The sequence below is a fragment of the Mastomys coucha genome, unplaced genomic scaffold (genome assembly GCF_008632895.1).
Source record: "Mastomys coucha isolate ucsf_1 unplaced genomic scaffold, UCSF_Mcou_1 pScaffold19, whole genome shotgun sequence".
NCBI classification, from domain to species: Eukaryota; Metazoa; Chordata; class Mammalia; order Rodentia; family Muridae; genus Mastomys; species Mastomys coucha.
In genome coordinates, this window is record NW_022196901.1 from 20,444,169 (window position 1) to 20,458,669 (window position 14,501).

At 45.9% G+C, this 14,501-nt stretch overlaps 1 pseudogene; it reads right to left on the reverse strand.

Annotated features, from left to right (window-relative positions):
* Positions 1-1,937: 1,937 nt before the first annotated feature.
* LOC116097634 overlaps positions 1,938-14,501 on the reverse strand; it is a 26,747-nt pseudogene continuing 14,183 nt past the window's right edge.

A 14,501-nucleotide genomic window follows, 5' to 3' on the forward strand; every position in this document is an offset into this window, starting at 1 on the left:
GAAACTGAGCATCATTTGAGCTGCTCCAGCTGTGGCGAGACAGCCACTAGGCAAAAGTTGCCTCTTCACCTGCAGATGATACTGTCCAAAAAAGGATATACAGGCCTAGGACAGCTTATATCTGCCGAGACAGAATAGGCCAGTCCTTAAAGTTCCTGTCCTCAGACATTCACGGGTCAGAAGGATGAAGATTGATGCTCTAACATTTTGAAGGGCTGTCCAGGTGTCCAGCAGTCTCTTATTAATTGGCAATATTTCTGGAAGCTGTGTTAGGCTTCCCTGTATATTCTATTTTTCAGTCATTCCTGGATTTCTGGTGGAGTTGAAAGACTAAGAAAGTTAGAAGAGATGCAGGGTAAGTAGTTAAGAAAACTAGTGCAGGTGGCTGAGAAAGTTGCAAAAGGACTGTGAAAGGGCATAGTGAAGAGATAGAACATTTAAAAGAGAGTCTTTGAAGATGGAGTCTAGTGTTAGAGTCAGAAAGAATAAGAGTCTAGAGAGCTGGAGATAAAGACAGTAAAGAAGAGAAGTTAGGGAGCTTGAGAGCCAGTAAGTTAATGCCTGGCAATAGAAGAGTGTTAGGAGTTCCCCTGACAGTTATGTTGGAACTGTACTTAGAGACTGCAGGGGCAACTACAGGAACATCCGATATGATATTGCAGCATTAGGCTTATAGAGAGTTAAGAGCTGCCATTGATTTAAATATAAAAGAATGTTGCTTTTATGCAAACCATTCAGGAGTCATTAGAGACTCCATGAGTAAGCTCAGAGAAAGACTAAATAACCATAGGCCCATGCGTGCTTAATAGATTAGTTGCCTTTGTTAGAGAAAGAATAAGTGCTGTTCAGATTCTAATGTTAGGCCAACAATATTATACTTTGCTAGGCCAGGAAAATCTAAAATATAATGATACTGATATTTAGTTCTATGATTAGAACTATCTACTAGAACAAGTGGGGAATGAAAAAGGCTGGAGAATCTTAGAATTTAAAATGAGGGCATTTAATAGAAATGTATGTATAATGTGTAACCTTTACTTAAAAGAGGGCATGGAAAATCTCTGTATTCAAGCCAAAAGCGAGAAGTAGGTAGTTCTAGGAACTTGGCTAACTCAGAGCCGCAGGGCTCTGGTTCCCAATACCTGCCCCTCTTGAATGATCCACAATAAGGGCGGAACTAGGAATGAAGGTCTACTGGTTTATGAGACTCTCCACCTTGTCAACCAGTAGATGAAGATTACATTCCTAAAATGAATATGTTCCCCTCCCTAACTGAATACTTTGGGTTGGGTCCCTCTAAAATTTTCCACTGTTTTTGTTATGTTTCCTTGGTAACCCTCTCCTTGCCCCCAGCTTGTGGTTTTTCCCTTTAAATACCCCTTACTTGTGTTTGGGGTCGAACTCCTCTGACCAGCCACGAGATTGACCCCGGTACTGGCCTATCCCAAATAAACCTCATGTGCTTGCATCAAGTTCGGTCTCTCGTGAGTTATTGGTTGGTTGTGTCATCCTGAGACTTGAGTAAGGATCTCCCCAGTTCTGGGAGGTCTTTCAGTTCCAGTATATCACTCAATCTTATAGCTTGACTTTCCATGATTTTCACATGATTCTTATTAATAATTTACTTTCTAACGAATGCAGACAAATGCAGTTTGGGAAGAGGCAAGAGTGCATGCAGATGGAATTCACCAAACAGACGGAACATACCCAATGGGTTCTGAGACAGTGCCTGATCAGGATCCCCGGTGGAATTACAATGCCGCAGGTGGTATTTTAGCCTGAGACAGGTTTATTACATACCTTCTGGCTGGTCTAAGAAAAGCAGCCTTAAAGCCAGTAAATTTTGAAAAACTCCAAGGGGTTGTCCAGGACAAGCAGGAAAATCCACCTCAATTTTTAGAAATGGTACAAATTAAAGAACTTAAGCAGATGTTTTGGTGCAACTTATAGAAAAGATAAAAGTAGCCTGACATGCATGCACTGCCTCAGTGACCAGTAAAGTCACGTGGCTTTGGGGAAGTCAGCTTAGCTCTCATCACGGTGTCCCAGGGTGCCCTTGTCAAAGAGATATTCTGCCATGCCAGATTCAGGGGCCCCTATCTTTTGTAGGTTGGTCACGTGATCACCCAGTTCTTTAATGGATTTCACCTGTTCATTCAGGTAATTCGTCTCAATGAAGTCACACAAGTGGGGATCATTCTTGTCAGTAGCCAGTTTGTGCAGTTCTAGTAGTGACTGATTCACACTCTTTTCCAAGTGCAGTGCACACTCCATTGCATCCAGCCTGCTCCCCCAATCATCACGGTCTGGTTTCTTTAGATCCTGCAGGAAGATTTGGCCACCTCACTGGTTCTGAAGCTTCATTAGCTCCTCAGCATGCTCCCTCTCCTCATGAGATTGGTGGAGAAAGTATTTGGCAAAGTTCTTCAGAGCCACATCATCTTGGTCAAAATAACAAGACATAGACAGATAGATGTAGGAGGCATACAACTCCAGGTTGACCTGGCTGTTGATGGCTGGTGGGAGTTCTGGCACACTTGTGAGGGAGATGAGGTGGTTATGGTGGAAGCAGGGCAAGGCACAATGACGACGCTGGAGCAGCAGAGCGACGAAGTTGCAAAGGGCTGAGGCTTGAAGAGGCTGGTGGGGGCCAGAGGGGGTCGAGCACTGGGTTCTGTTCAAGCACTGTTGAAGCAGGAAACCGCGGCGACTCTGGGCGAGAACGTCTGGCGCAGGGGGAGAGCGGGCTGCACTTCTTACAAAGGCTTTTTATTACAGCATACCAATCTGGATCCTGAAAACCCAGAAGTTAAGCAACTTCCAATGTCCTACTTCTTTTTCTAGAGCTACCCTGACATAAGAGCTAAACTTAAAAAACTGGAGAGGGGACCCCTAACTCCTCAGACAGAAGTCTTAGCGCTGGCCTTCAAAGCGTACCATGGGAGAGATGATAAAGTCTGCAAACAAAAATACCATATGCTGGCAAAGGCTGTGCGACCAGCCCCAGCCACTACCCTGGACTCATGGTCCTCTAAGACTCAGGGACCACTGGGTAGCTGCTACAAATGTGGTAAAAAAAGGTCATTGGGCAAAAGCCTGCCCTAACTTCCTCAAGCCAAAAGGCCATGCCCTAGGTACCATCAAGAGTGACATTGGGTTGTCAATTGCCCTCATGTTACATAGAACCGGGGGACATCACTCCCAGATAACCCTCCAGCTAATCTCCTAGACTTGGCTATGGCTGACTGAGGAGGTCTGAGCTCCCCTGACCCGACCACTGCCATTACTAGCAGGGAGCTCCGGGTAGATATCGTGGTACATGGGTGGCTCATCTCCTTCCTCTTGGACACTGGAGCCACTTAACTTACTTGGTCCTGACGGAGTTTTGGGGACCCACTTCTCCTTCTCCTTTTCCTATTGTCGGGGTAGGAGGACAACCTTACTTCCCTCTCTAGACCCCACCACTTAGTTGTATTTTTAGGGGTGTACCTTTCACCCATTCCTTTTTGATAGTGCCAACATGTCCTGTCCCCTTATTGGGAAGGGATCTTCTAGCTAGGCTGGGAGCCTTTATTTTATTTGCTTCCTGCATTCATCTAAACCCAAGCTCGCCAGCAGTTCCTCTGCTCCTTCTTCTAACCAGCCAACCTACTAACACTTCCATGTTATGTCCTTTACCAGCTTCTCAGTTAGATCCCCAAGTCTGGGATGCCCAGAACCCCTCTGTGGCTAAACACCATTCTCCTGTTGTCATCCAATTACTGGACTCTACCAGGTACAAAACCCAAGCTCAATACCCTCCCCTTCTCCCCAGAGCCTCAGGAGCCTTAAGCCTATTATTTCTGACCTCTTGAAAAAAAAAAACTCCTTTGCCCCACCTCTTCCCCCTTTAACACCCCTATACTAGCCGTTAAGAAGCCTAATGGTAACTTTTGCCTGGTTCAAGACCTCAGGTGCATTATTTTTGCAGTAGTTCCTCTCCATCCTGTTGTGGCTAACCCTTACACACTTCTTTCCACTATCCCCTCAGGGACTTCCCATTTCTCATCCTAGATCTCAAGGATGCATTTTTCTTTATCCTCTAGATGCCCAGTCACAAAACATATTTGCCTTTACCTGGACAGATCCTGATACCCACGTTCTACCCAACTTCCCTGGACTGTTCTACCTCAGGGATTCTGGGACAGCTCACACCTATTTGGTCAGGCCCTGGCTTCTGACTTACTATCTCTGTTTCTCCCTAAATCGATGTCCTACTCTGTAGCCCCTCTCTAGAAAATAGCCAAGCTGACACCTCTGCTCTTCTAAATTTCCTCTCCAGTTGAGGCTACAGGGTCTCACCTTCTGAAATCCAACTGTCCACCCCTCGGGTCACCTATTTGGGACTAACAATTACCCCAACCCACAAGGCTATTACCTTAGATAGAAAGAATCTGATTCAGTCTCTAACTGTTCCTTTTACAAAGGAGGAGATTTTATCATTCCTAGCAATAGCTAGCTTTTTACGTTTGTGGGTTCCTTCCTTTTCCTTCCTTTCTCATCCCTTATATGAGGCAGCATTAGGCCCCACCCATGAACCTCTTCTCAAACCTATTACCAAGCCCTTTCAAAGGCTCCAACAGGCTCTCTTTAAGGTCCCAGCTTAACATCTCCCTGACATTACTCCTCCTTTTTCCCTCTACATACCTGAAAAAGAGGGATTTGCCCTTGGAGTCTTAGGTCATCAACTGGGACTCTCTTTTGCACCTGTAGAATACTTGTCAAAAAAATCTAGATCTAACCATCCAGGGATGGGCACCTTATATCTGTACCTTAGGAGCTGCTGAACTCCTTATTCAAAAGTTAAAAAACAAGCAAGCAAACAAACAAAAAACAACAAGAACAAAAAAACCTTTGCGTCGCCCATAACTGTCTTCTCTTCTATTAACTTGTCACAGCTCCTAACTTACAAAGGCTTACAGACTCTACCTCCCTCCAGGGTTCTTTTCCTTCAGGTAGCTCTAATGGAAGATTCCACACTCACTTTCCAATCATGCCTGCCTCTTCATATCTTCTTCTTTAATCTTCTCTCTTGACCTAATACTGACCACTCCCTATCTCACTCCTGCACTGAAACTTTAGAGGAACTATTACCTCATCCCTTACACATACAGGGAGGGCACACTGCCTCAAGCCATCTATACCTGGTATACAGATGGCAGCTCCTTTTTACATGAAATGGCCAGAAGAGCTGGCTATGTCATAGTGTAAAACACGGAGGTAGTGGAGGCACAGGCCCTTCCTACTCACACCACTAATCAACAGGCTGAACTAATAGCCCTTACTTGTACGCACAGGGAAAATCCCTCAACATCTACACAGATTCCAAATATGCTTTTCATATCCTCCTGTTCCACACTGCTGTCTGGAAGGAGCATGGGTTACTTACCACAAAAGGAGAATCAGTAACTAATGCAAACCAAATTATGGCCATATTAAAGGACCCCCCATCTTCCCACAGCTATTGTGATTATGACTCTATTGTCTCCAAGGTAAACAATAGAGTGGCCAAGGCAGCTAGAGCTGCAGCCCTTAGGGTCTAGACTTGTCTCATCCTCCCCAGGACATTCTTACACTGCAACTTACATCTCCACCTTCTTCACCCACTGACACCCGCCAAACTCTGTCCTATCTTCACCAACTCTTTCATCCTAACAGCCAAGCATTGTCTTCTTTTGTTAAGACCTACCTACAGCCTACTTCTGAGGACTTAAACTTCTTAAAATCTATCACTGCTTCTTGCAAAATCTATCAGACGTCTGACTCCAACTCAAGGTATCATAGTACCCCTTTTTCTACCTATCTGGCTAGAGGTTCCCTTTCTGAAACTCACTGGCAACTTGACTTTACCCACATGCCCACTGTCAGACGTGCCAAGTACCTTCTGGTCTTGGTGGACACTTTCATGGGGTGGGTAGAGGCATTTCCCACAACTAACAAAAGGGACCAGACAGTCTCTGATCTCTTCCTCCAAGAGATCATCAACTAGTTTGGTGTCCCAGCCTGTCTCCAATCAGACAGTGGTCCTGAATTTACTTCCCAAGTTTCTCAAATCCTATCTAAAGCCCTAGACCTCCCCTGGCATTTTCACATTCCTTACCACCCTCAATCTTCAGGTAAGGTAGAAAGAACTAACCGCTCTTTAAAAACCACTCTTGTTAAGCTTCACCTTTATTGGGTAAAACTCCTACCTCTGGCTCTTTTCAGGTTATGAGCTCTCCCCAAGAGACCTCTCCTCATTTCACCCTCTGAACTCATGTATGGATGTCCAGTCCTAACTCCGTTTTCACCTAAATGCTCTCCCAGACCATCTACTCACCCCATTACCTCTGTTCTCTATGGAACTTTGCTGACCACCATCTACCACAGCCATACACTATCTCTTGTCCATTGCCTGTCAACATTGGAGACTAAGTCCTTCTATCCCCTCCAGGTCATCTTGTGACCCCCTACAGCTGCTAAACTTTAAGGACTCCTTCATTGGGTCTCACCTCAAACCTTTCATTCCTCCACCTAAAAATAACTCTTCTTCATACACATCGACCCTAACAGGATCGTGCTCTGTTAAGCTCCAGAAGACGTTGAGACCGTGTACTTTGTCCCCAATCTCAGAAAATGAGACTCCTCTATGGCAGCCGAGCTCAACCTCACTGGATTCGACATGGGTTTCTCATCCTCCCCCTGCTGTTCATTTCCATCCAGGGCAGCCCTTACATCTGAGGATTTGAGGTTCAAGAAACCCCCACAGATAATAAACAGTCTTTCCAAATAGGGTCAGGCAACTGTTCCATAGCCGGATGCCAGGAACTGATCTAAATTGCTCCCTAATTGCTCCCTAATTGCTCCCTGTATCTGTTATCCCATCTAAATATTATGATCTCTATACTTGCTTTCTCTTTGACTAGACAAAAGATTATTGTAAAAAATGGCCAGATGAATATGGGGGCTGCCCATATTGGTCTTGTCAAATACATATGCTAGGATCATGGATCAATCATTTTTTCTATCAACACTGGAAGACACTCTTTTTCTACACACAAGACCCATGGGATTCCAGATCAATTCTTTGGCAGCTGTGGTGCTCCAGAACTGACAGTGGCTAGATGTCCTGACAGCTAAAGGAGGTGGTCTTTGCCTGTTCCTCCAAGAAGAATGCTGTCTCTATGTCAACCAATCTGGGATAGTAAAAAATAAAATCCAGGAGCTACAGTCAGACATAAAAAATTTCAGGGACCATGAGACCTCCAGTTCTGGGATTTTAAAAAACTATATGGAACTGGATACTCCCTTTTGTAACCCCTCTCCTAGTCATTTTCCTGGTGTTATTATTTGCTCCCTGCCTCATTAATTGTGTTTCTACATTCCTTCAACAATACAAAAAAATTCTAACCAAACTATTAATCGGCTCCTGTTACAGGATTACCAACTGTTGCCCACAAAAGAGCCACTGTCCACAGAGGAACCTGATGCAAACGTTTACCAAGTGGATCCCAATAGTGAAAGCCAGCTACCCCCATTGACAATGCCCCCTAGACAGCAGGAAGTAGCTTAAGAGACACGATGCCCTTGTTCCCTTTTTACCATCAGCTTCCCCCTCCCTTTTTCTTTCCTTCTCTTTATAATAACAAGAAGGGAGGTATGTTGGCATCAGGACCTCTGAAACCTGTGATGTCACATAGGCGGGCCTCATAGACCTGTTGCCAAGGCAACAGCCACCATATTCCCAGAATCCATTGGGCTCACCTCCCACCTTTACCTGTGACCACATCACCATTCATATATATATATATATATATATATATATAGAACGCCCATCTCTCTCTCTCTCTCTCCTTCCCTCTCTCCCTCCCTCCCTCCCTCCCTCCCTCTCTCTCTCTCTCACTCTCTCTCTCTCTCTCTTTTCTTTCGGCTGCCACCCTGTCTCTCTCTCTCCCAATAAAACCTCTTACACATGAAACTGTTTGGGCCTGGTGTGTGCTGTATCCAGACATGAGCTGCTATTCTAACACATCATCTTTGATCTCCTTTAGCTGTGTTACTGCTCTGGCTAGGACTTCTAGTACTATGTTGACTAGACATGGAGAGAGTGGACAGTCTTATCTTGTTCTTGATTTTAGTGAAATTACTTTTTCTTTCCATATAATTTGATGTTGGCTATTGGCTTGCTGTAAATTGCCTCCTACTATAAATTGCCATGTCCAGCCTTGCAGGCTATGAGGGTCAGTGCCAGTCTTATTGTACCTTGTAATAAGATGGATGTAATAAGTAGATATCCCTGGGAGGCCTGCTCTTTGTTTGTTTACTTGGTTTTGAAGGGAAGAGGAGATGGACTGGGAGGAGTGAAAGGAGGGGAAACTGAGGTTGGGATGTAATATATGAGCGAAGAATAAAAGTTAAAAAAATTTACTTAGCTGGGTAGTGGTAGTGCACGCCTTTAATCCCGGCACTTAGGAGGCAAAGGCAGGCAGATCTCTGACTTCAGGCCAGCCTGTTCTACAGAGTGAGAGTTCCAGGACAGCCAGAAATACACAGAGAAACTCTGTCTCAAAAAACAAACAAACAAAATTATTTATGTAGTGTTTATATTCTGTTAATCATTTTATATATTCTAGAGATGATTTAAAGTATATAGGAGCAGGGCTGGTAAGATGGCTCAGTAAGTAAAGGTGCTTGCCACCAAGCCTGGCATCCTGAGTTCAATCCCTAGGTCCCACATGGAGGAAGGAGAGAAGTAACTCCTAAAAGCTGTCCACATATACCATGTAACCAATCCCCACCCCATAAATAAAGGAACATAATACATTTACATATACAGGAAGACACACATGAGTGATTTACAGACACTCAGTATCTGTGTGAAGGACTTGAGATCCCAGATTCTGGTAACCTGGTGTCTGTGTTGGGGGGAGGGGGATCTGAGAACAACAACCCGAATCAACTGAGGGACAGTCCCCCCTTGTGGGATGCTGATTCCCACTTGAATGTAGCACAGATGCACGGTCTCTTTAAGCTCCTGTGGGACTGAGAATTGTGTTATAGCACCAGGGAATTGCTGTCATCCTAGCAGGGCAAAGTGAACAAGGCTCTTTAGAAAACTATTGCCCAGGCTCCAAATCTTCAAAGGGTACTAGGGTGGGTCAAAAGGGAAGGCAGGGTAGGGGTGAGGTCAATACTGAAGGTGCAGGACCTCTCCAGCCACAACTGTTCAGCTTCAGAGAAGCAGCTCAGCTAGAGACACTCATTCTAGACACAAGCCCACAGGGTCAGCATGGGGCTATGGACACTTGTTTGGTTGGTTGTTTTGCTTTCTGCTAAACAGGGTCTCACTATGTATGTGGGCCAGGTTTTCCTGAAACTCACTTTGTAGATCAGGCTGGCCTAAAACTCAGAGCTCCATTTGCTTGTGTCTCCTCAGTGCTAGGATTAAAAGTGTTCAGCACCCGGCTTGTTTGATTTCTTTTTTTGGGGGGAAGGGGGCGGGTGGGAACAGGTTCCTACTGTATAGCTGAGGTTGGCCTACAATGCTTTATGTAGATACTGCTGGCCTCCAACCTGTGATCCTCCTGTCTCAGTTTCCTGAGTGCTGGGATTGCCTGTACCATGTCCAGTAATCACGGCTATGTGCAGAGGTTCTTAGGGGATCACTCCATTGATCTAACAGAACAGAAAGGAGGGGGCATTTATTTTGCTTTTCCAAACATAAAGTGTAGACAATTATTTACAGGAGAATCATAGCCAGTGCACCAGTATTAGACACTGAGGAAGGCAGTTCAGGACCTTTGGGAAATCCCACCAGATCTCCTGGAAGAGAAAGGTCATGGAGCACTCCCTCCCCTCCAGAAGGGAGAGGATGATTACATTCCTCAGACCAGGGGGTCAGGAGCTGATTAGTGGCCACTGCAGGTGAGGAAGGCCTAAAGCAGGCGGACGATCTTTGGCCACCGATAGACAACGGAGGTCCTTGCCACCTCATTCCCTACAGACCAATCAGTTTAAAAGTCACACTGCTCTGCCAATCACATTGTGCCTAATGGCTGCTGCTCTGAAAACTGTATAAAAACTCGCCAAACGGGTTGCAAGGGTCGACAGCTTTCCTTAGGGTGCAGGATGACAACCCTAGCATGCTGGAATAATAAGTTCTTGCTTTTGCATCAATCCCTGGCTCTGAGTTGTTCACTCGGGGGGGTCCCTGGTAAGCTAAGGCTTGTGAGAGTCTTCCACTAGCACAGCTCCAAGCAGAGCTACCACTCTTGCTGTGACTGTGGGTATCTGCTTAAGCCCTGTGGTGTAATGCTAGAGGGAACCTTACGCAGACACACAGGATCACTGCTAACATCACTAAGTCAGGCTCTGAGACATTTTGTGTCTCTAAAGAGCCCAAAGCAGCTCACAGCACCACGTACAAAGTATTTTCCAGAGCAGAGCCTCAAACCCCGCTCTTGAGAGGAGCTTCGGGCCTATTCCTTGATGTGGCTTTTTGTTTACTGCCTCCAAGACGGTTGGTGGAAGCCAATGAAGGCCACTGGGAAGATGGGCTCAAGGGAGGTGGCTGGATTAAAGTTATCAGATAGGGACTTCCATGAATGAATCCCAATGACTTTATAGAAAACAGACCAGAGGGCACACATACAAACACACACACATGCATACATTTGCACAAATATGTGTGCGCATACAACATACACATACTTGTCATACATACACATTCATACACACAACCTCTAATGCCCTGGGTTACTCTGGTATTGTTAGCCACAAGACTATCAATTGTGAGCTCTGAACCTTAGAATAGAACCATAAGCCTAAGCAAATCTCTCTCTTTAATAATGAACCCATCCAGCACCACTATTTTATTAGTGACAGCAAATTAACTATGAGAGAAAATTCATGGCAAGGAGTGGGGTTGCCACTCTAACTGTGCCTGCAAACCTGAAGTGGGTGTCCTCCCCACCCTGTCTGTGGGAAGGCCCCTCTGCACCCAGCACAGGCTCATTACTTAAACCCATCTTGGACTGGAGCTCCTTGTTCTTTGATGCAGTTTTCCAACCCACAGTGGTGTCTGCAGGAGTCAGGTCTTGCAAGGGAGCACAGATCACAGGAAAGAGCTCAAGGCTACGATGGCTCCCACCATGTTTTTTTGTTTTTTTGTTTTTGGTTTTTTGAGACAGGGTTTCTCTGTGTTGCCCTGGCTGTCCTGGAACTCACTCTGTAGACCAGGTTGGCCTAGAACTCAGAAATCCACCTGCCTCTGCCTCCCAAGTGCTGGGATTAAAGGTGTGCGCCACCACTGCCCAGTGTCCACCATGGTTTTAAGAGGACATCTTACTGGTATTGGAGCCTGTGAGGAGCCGAGACAGAGAAGAGAGAGAGAGAGAGGGAGAGGGAGAGGGAGAGGGAGAGGGAGAGGGAGAGGGAGAGGGAGAGGGAGAGGGAGAGGGAGAGGGGTGAACATTGGGATGAGGACCCACAGCTGCAGGAGTCAGGCTTCACAAGGCATCATACCTATCCACTGCTTCAGAGAATATAGGGCTGGAGTCTTTTAAGATTTCCAGTTGGTGGGGATGTAGAGATAGCTCAGAGGTTAAGAGCACTGACTGCTCTTCCAGAGGTCCTGAGTTCAAGTTGCAGCAACCACATGGTGACTCACAACCATCTGTAATGGGATCTGACGCCCTCTTCTGGTGTGTCTGAAGACAGCTACAGTATACTCATGATATATATCAAATAAATAAATGAAATCTTTTTTTTTCTTTTTTTGTATTTTTTTGAGACAGGGTTTCTCTGTGTAGCCCTGGCTGTCCTGGAACTCACTCTGTAGACCCAGTGTCCTGCTGGGTTTTAGTCTTACTTCTGCCTGGTTTCCTTTTCTCTTTGCCACAGGAATGCTGCCCTATCCCGGTCCCAGCACTGCACTGTGGAAGAAGAGTCTCAGCTGGGAAGAACCTGTCTTAATGCTCAGAGGACACTTTGGACTTGGATTTTGTTTTTTGTGGTTTTTTTGTTGTTGTTGTTGTTGTTTTGTTTTGTTTTTTTGTTTTTCCGAGACAGGATTTCTCTGTGTAGCCCTGGCTGTCCAGGAACTCACTCTGTAGACCAGGCTGGCCTCAAACTCAGAAATCCGCCTGCCTCTGCCTCCCGAGTGCTGGGATTAAAGACGTGTGCCACCACTGCCTGGCCTGGACTTGGATTTTGAATGACGTGGGAGGATTTGGGACTTGGTGACCGAGGAACGCGTCCTGTTCGGTGAGTTGAGCATGAGCCTTAGGAGAGGAAGAGGCTGTGATTTCATTTTGTCCCTGAAGAGCTCAAGTTTGGGGAGCTTGGTCCTCAGTGTGGGAAACTGGGAGAGGGTGGGACCTTTTAATAGGTGGGGCCCAGGGGGATGCTTCCAGGTTGTTGGGATGTTGTCACTGGACATGGTTAAGTAGTTCCCTTGCAACCTGTAATTTACGAATGGATTACTAGCTCTTATGAGAGTTGTCCTAGGAAGAGCGAGACTGGCCCTGTCCCTTCTTTACTGTGGCTTTCTGTCTGGCCATAGGATCACTTCCTCTTGTATGTGCTTTCCTGTAATGTCACCTCCCATGAGGTGGCACAGCTGGGAGTCCCTTATCAAAGCTAGTGTATGGCATTTGTCTTAGTCAGGGTTTCTATTCCTGCACAAAGAAAACATCACGACCAAGAAGCAAGTTGGGGAGGAAAGGGTTTATTCAGCTTACACTTCCATATTGCTGTTGATTACCAGAGGAAGTCAGGACTGGAACTCAAGCAGGTCAGGAAGCAGGAGCTGATGCAGAGGCCATGGAGAGATGTTCCTTACTGGCTTGCTTCCCCTGGCTTGCTCAGCCTGCTCTCTTATAGAACCCAAGACTTCCAGCCCAGGGATGGCACCACCTATAATGGGCCCTACCCCCTTGATCACTAATTGAGAAAATGCCCCACAGCTGGACCTCATGGAGGCTTTTCCTTTCTCTGTGATAACTCCAGCTTGTGTCAAGATGACACACAAAACCAGCCAGTATAACACTGTTAGTCTCCAAGAGCAGAGCTAAACAAACCTGTATTTTTAATAAGTTGCCCAGCCTCAGGTACTTCAGTGTGGTGACAGCCCATCTTATTCAAATATGAAGATGGAGGACACACAAAGGAAGACAATGAAGCTTGACTATGAGCAAGCACCCTGTCACGCAGATTAAAACCAACAAAACCAAAAATGAGTGTAGTACAGGCATTGTGGTTATACTTTTAAAAATATCTTGAACCATATGCACTAAAAGAACTAAGTAAAATAGCATTGTCTAGGATTTGTGTGGACACTTTCAAGGCAGAGGTGTGTGTGGCAGTTCTGAGACATCTGCTGCCTCACAGCTTGGGACTGACTCCCAAACACCACACAGTAGAAAGAGACTGACCCTTAAGTTGTTCTCTGACCTCTAGAAGCACATACCTCTCCACCACACACACCACACATGTGCTGTGGCATGCACACCCCTCACACATGCCAAATAAAATAAACAAGAACATATATGCTGGAGATCTGTAAGGCTCAGTGGGCAGTGCTTGCCATGCCTGTGTAACCACTGGTTTTCATACCCCCAGAACCCACAGAAGTGCCAGGTTGGCATGGCAGCCTGCCTGTGACTCCATAGGTGGCTCAGAAGACAGACCCATGATCCCAGGAGCAAGGTAGCTGGCTAGAGTAGGTATGCCATTGAGCTCAGGAGTGACACGAAAGAGCAACTAAGGAAAAACTGTAGATGTTACTGAGGTCTTCCTGTGTTCCCACATACAAACACTCACACCCTTCAGAGACACATAAAAAATGTTTAGATGTTTCACTAAAACAACAACAAAACAAAAAAAACTACAACAGATAGGTTGGAGGGGTCAGCGGTGGAATGGCTGTCTGTTATTTACAAGGTTCTGGGTTCACTCTTTGGTTCCAGGGGAGGTTGGGGGCATAGGCAGGGTGGGGTGGGGTGGGGAGGGAGACAGGGCTGAGTAAATTGCTTAGTATGTAAGATTGAGGACCTGAGTTCAAATGCCCAACATTCATATAAAAGCCAGGCATGGGGCTGGGTATGGTGGCAAACTCTTTTAATCCAGTGCTGTGGAGGCAGTGGCGGGTGATCTCCGAATTCAAGGTCTACATAGAGAGTTTCAGGCCAGCCAGGGACACAGTGAGAGATCTTGTTTCAAATAAACAAACAAAACAACAAATCAAAACCCAAAACCTAGCCAGGCAGTGGTGGCACACACCTATAATCCCAGAACTTGGGAGGCAGAGGCAGGGGGATCGCTGTGAGTTCTTGGGCCAGCCTAGTCTACAAAGCAAGTTCCAGGACAGCCAGGGTTACATGGAGAAACCATGTCTCAAAAATTCAACATCAACAATATTATAAAACCTAAACATCTAGGCATAGAAGAAAGTGCCTGTAACCCCAGCATACAAGTAGAAACAG